The sequence below is a fragment of the Conger conger genome, chromosome 4, assembly GCF_963514075.1.
Source record: "Conger conger chromosome 4, fConCon1.1, whole genome shotgun sequence".
NCBI classification, from domain to species: Eukaryota; Metazoa; Chordata; class Actinopteri; order Anguilliformes; family Congridae; genus Conger; species Conger conger.
The window spans coordinates 50,486,242-50,491,716 of NC_083763.1; positions in this window are offsets into that span (position 1 = coordinate 50,486,242).

Here is a 5,475-nt window from a genome sequence, read left to right on the forward strand (position 1 = left end):
TGAACTGTCTTGCATTCCATTTTTCTTGTGCTGTGAGCCACCCTCTAAATTCTGTGCTGTGAACAAGTATATGCCCCCTTTCTGATTTCCTTGATTGCTTGCTTGTCACACTGAGGTTTCAGATTTTCAGACTAAGTGTAATATTGTACAAAGGGAAACAGAGTTGACTGAACACATTTTTAAAAATGATTTAATTAAAAATGTTATCAAATGCCCACATCACCCCTGCACCAGCTGTAGCAGCAATTAGCCCACTCTTTCCAGAACTGCTTTAGTTTCAGGTCGCACCACAGCTTGAATATTGGGTTCGGACTTAAGTCTGGACTTTGACTCGGCCACTCCAAAGTTTAATTTTGTTTTATTTCACTTATAGAGATGTGGACTTGCTTTTGTGTCTTGGATTGTCTTGCTGCATTACTCAATTATGCTTCAGCTTCAGCTCATGACCGGATGACCAGACATGCGCCTACACAGCAGAATTTGTGGTTCTTTCAATAATGTACCTTACTGTACCTGCTTTATATTAGACATAATGGGACTCATGTTCCACTTTTCACCCACCTGCTCATAGGCAATATGAGAAAATGGATAACCAGTCAAGAGACCAAGATCTAACAATAGGTTTACTGAAACTCGAATCTGTTTGGAACATCATTAAGAAGCATGAAAGCACTGGTGTATGTTTGGGATCATTGCCTTGTTGTGGGATGAAGCACCATCCAATGGGTTTGGGGGCATTTGATTTACAAGATAGTTGTGTACACTTCGCAATTCTACTGCTGCAGTCAGTAGTTACATTATCAACGTAGGCCAGTGAGCCAGCACCTGAGGCAGCCTGTGTACATGCCCAAACTATACATTCCCACCACCATGTTTCAGAGATTGTGGGGTGCTTTGGTTCATTAAGCTTCCACACTTTGCTCTTGCCATCACTCTGAATGGTTTGATCTGTGAAGTCGTCTGCAAACGGTAGTCACTGACTACTGTCTTCCTAAGGTCTTTCTTGGCCTATCAGCCCCCTTGAAGTTACTGTGTTATAATTAGATTAGATACTGAAAGCATTCTTATACCTGCACCAAGGAGCCAATTGAGCCTCTTGACTAATCAGAAACGGCTGAGAAGCTGACTGTCCAATTACGTTTGGTCCCTTAAAATGGGGATATGTATAAAAAGACTGAATTAAATCGAATGTGCTGGAGTACCGAGCCGAAAGAACAGAAATTGTACCACTGTCCAAATACTTATGGACTGCATCGTAACCCCTTTATCCCTTTCCTGAATGGAGCCATTTTAAACCTCCCCTTGCGGATTGAAGGGGAATTTCAGTTCTGTGCAATTTAACTAAAATTATTCACTGAGGTGTGGGCAGTGCATCTGTTTAGACACAACCAAGAGGTTTTCAGTCAGCACATTAAGAGCAAGTTGCGATATGAAATGTCTGGAACATTGGAGGTGAAAGGTACTTATTTTCAGATTTAGATCAGTTTGGAAATTAATAATACTTTTACCAAGTAACTGGTTAATATTGACCTTGGCTAGTTTTCTTACACAGTGACCAGCTACATGTTCTTCCACACTTGACATTTGAACAGACGTTACCCTGCATGTGTACATTTCTACTAGGATATCACCAACAGCACTGCATGCCCATCACTGTGTTGCGGCATTGAATTATTTTCTATTTTGTTCAGAGAAGACTGGCCCACCAACACCTCTTCCAGCAGCAACTTTGATTTCCCCAGAGTCCTGGGTACTAACCAAGTTCACATCTTTGCTTCAGCACTTGAGATGGGTGCAGGGTGGTATGACTGCTGGCTATATAGGTTTAGGTTGATTTCTCCATGAAATTATCCGCATTAGAATGCATTCAGCCAAAGCAGTAATTTGTTGGATTGCAGCGCACTCATTATGCGTAGTCTCTCTAAATGTAATTAACCGTGGCTTCATCATAACCAATTAGCTTGTTAAGTATTCAAATGGAGCTGCTAGAAGAATATAAGGTGGGTTTCAACTGAACTTCAGACTAGCAAATCATACTGGGCTGGGCCGTATTCATTACAGTAGTCCCTAATGTGATTTTCATTGTATTAGTAAGTTCCAGAAATAATTAAGAAATATTTTTGGTATAAGCACGCAACATGCTGCACAATATTAATTACTGTCATGATTTTCTGTTAGTGTAAAATGCACCATACTGTCCTTCAAAGTTTGAAGCCAATGTGGTGTATGCTAATAATTCATGAACTGATTCATAAATTGCTCATATGCCTGTAAACCAGGGTCTATGAAACTCTAGTTTCTACCACAAGAGGTCAGGCTTTGCATTGTCACCCATATATTGTGACAAACTGAACACCTTATTTTGTTCACTTAAGGTTTAAAGCAGGATCTTAAACTCTAGTCCTGAAGGGCCACAATGCCGATTTTTGGTGTAATTTCAATGCTCAACCAAAATAAGACATACAGTGGTGTGAAAAAGTGTTTTTTGCATGTTTGTCACACTTAAATGTTTCAGATCATCAAACAAATTTAAATATTAGTCAAAGACAACACAAGTGCACAACACAAAATGCAGTTTTTAAATGAAGGTTTTTATTATTAAGGGAGAAAAAAAATCCAAACCTACATGGCCCTGTGTGAAAAAGTGATTGCCCCCCCTGTTAAAACATAACTGTGGTTTATCAAACCTGAGTTCAATTTCTCTAGCCACACCCAGGCCTGATTACTGCCACACCTGTTCTCAATCAAGAAATCACTTAAATAGGACCTGCCTGACAAAGTGAAGTAGACCAAATGATCCTCAAAAGCTAGACATCATGCCGAGATCTAAAGAAATTCAGGAACAAATGAGAAAGAAAGTAATTGAGATCTATCAGTCTGGAAAAGGTTATAAAGCCATTTCTAAAGCTTTGGGACTCCAGCGAACCACAGTGAGAGCCATTATCCACAAATGGCGAAAATATGGAACAGTGGTGAACCTCACTTGCCTCAGTTAAGGTCAGTGTTCATGACTCCACCATAAGATAGAGACTGGGCAAAAATGGCCTGCATGGCAGAGTTCCAAGATGAAAACCACTGCTGAGCAAAAAGAACATTAAGGCTTGTCTCAATTTTGCCAGAAAACATCTTGATGTTCCCCAAGACTTTTGGGAAAATACTCTGTGGTCTGAACTTTTTGGAAGGCGTGTGTCCCATTACATCTGGCGTAAAAGTAACACCGCATTTCAGAAAAAGCACATCATACCAACATCAAAATATGGTGCTGGTAGTGTGATGGTCTGGGGCTGTTTTGCTGCTTCAGGACCTGGAAGACTTGCTGTGATAAATGGAACCATGAATTCTGCTGTCTACCAAAAAATCCTGAAGGAGAATGTCCGGCCATCTGTTCGTGACCTCAAGCTGAAACGAACTTGGGTTCTGCAGCAGGACAATGATCCAAAACACACCAGCAAGTCCACCTCTGAATGGCTGAAGAAAAACAAAATGAAGACTTTGGAGTGGTCTAGTCAAAGTCCTGACCTGAATCCTATTGAGATGCTGTGGCATGACCTTAAAATGGCGGTTCATGCTCAAACCTTCCAATGTGGCTGAATTACAACATACAACAATTCTGCAAAGATGAGTGGGCCAAAATTCCTCCACAGTGCTGTAAGAGACTCATTGCAAGTTATCGCAAACGCTTGATTGCAGTTGTTGCTGTTAAGGGTGGCCCAACCAGTTATTAGGTTTAGGGGGCAATCACTTTTTCACACGGCCATGTAGGTTTGTATTTTTTTTTTCTCCCTTAATAATAAAAACCTTCATTTTAAAAACTGCATTTTGTGTTTACTTGTGTTGTCTTTGACAAACAATTTTAAATATTAGATCTGAAACATTTAAGTGTGACAAACATGCAAAAAAAAAGAAATCAGGAAGGGGGCAAACACTTTTTCACACCACTGTATGTTTGTTCCAGTAGATATTAACCAGACATAAGTTGTAAATTATTTTCAGATTTAAGTTTTGTTCTGGCATGATGCTAATGCACCACTGTGTGCTGGTATGGGATTAAATGAGATGTAGAATACCTGTAAAGTATACAGTGGATTATTGGCACCCTTGATAAAAATGAAGATAACTACACTCAGTGAGCACTTTATTAGGTATTTTTTAGACTTAGTAAGTCTTCTGCTGCTGTCGCCTATCCACTTACTGTAGAGGTTTGATGCGTTGTGTGTTCAGAGATGCTCATCTGCTTACCACTGTTGTAATGTATAGTTATTTGCATTACTGTGACCTTCCTGTCAGCTTCGACTAGTCTGGCCCTTCTCCTCTGACCTCTCATTAACACGTTTCTGCCTGCAGAACTGCTGCTCATTGTATGTTTCTGAGATACTCAATCCACCCTGTCTGGCACCAAAAATCATTCCATGGTCAAAGTCACTTAGATCACATTTATTCCCCATTCTGACATTTGGTCTCACTAGTAAAGTGATAAAGTGATCACTGAGTGTATATCTGTAATAAGCAACACAGATAATAATCTACAGTTTAGGGGACCAAAAGTAATTGGACAGTTGGCAGTCTTGTTACTGATTACCAAAAGAAATTGTTTGGAACATCATTAAGAAGAAAGCACTCGAAATCTCAGAAGACGCTAAGGACACAGTAGGCCAAGGAAGACCTCAGCAGTTGCTGGACAAAGAATTCTTGCCATAATGAAGCGAAACCAAACACTGATCACAAAATTGATCAGAAAACACTCTTCAGGGGGCAGTTATGGATGTCTGTCTGCAGGCAGTCACAAACAGAACAACAGAGGCTACACAGTAAGATGCAAACCACTAGTTGGCTGCAAAAACAGGATGGCCAGGTTACAGCGGGTTAATAAGGACCTAAAAGAGCCTGCAGAGTTCTGGAAAAAGGTCTTGTGGACAGAGCAGACCAAGGAACCGCCCAAGAACTAAAGCCTCCCTCTTCATCTGTGAAACATGGATTTTGAGGGTGTTATAGTTTGGGCATATAGTCCCCTTAAAAAGTAGTGGAACGGCAAGGCCAATTCCTTTGTTTTTGCAAATGAATACATTTGGGGTTGAGATAAAAAGTTAAACAAGAGACAGTTTAGAAGTACAGAGTTCAGAATTTCATCTTTTATTCAGGGTGTTTCCCCCTTCAATCTCCTCTTCAGGAGGTGAAATGCATGCTCAATTGAGTTAAGGTCTGGTGATTGAATTGGCCAGTCTAAACCAGTGTATCAGTTTTTCTCCCTAATCAAGTCCTTTGTTGTGTTGGCAGTGTGTTTTGGGTCATTGTCTTGCTGTATGATGAAGGTCCTCCCAATTAGTTCCTCCCATTTCTCCAAAAATTGGCAGACAGAATGTTTTTGTAGACTTCTCAATCGATCCTGCTGCTACCATCATGAGTTACATCATCAATAAAGATTAGTGAGCCCACTCCAGAAGCAACCATGCAAGCCCAAGCCATGACACATCCTTC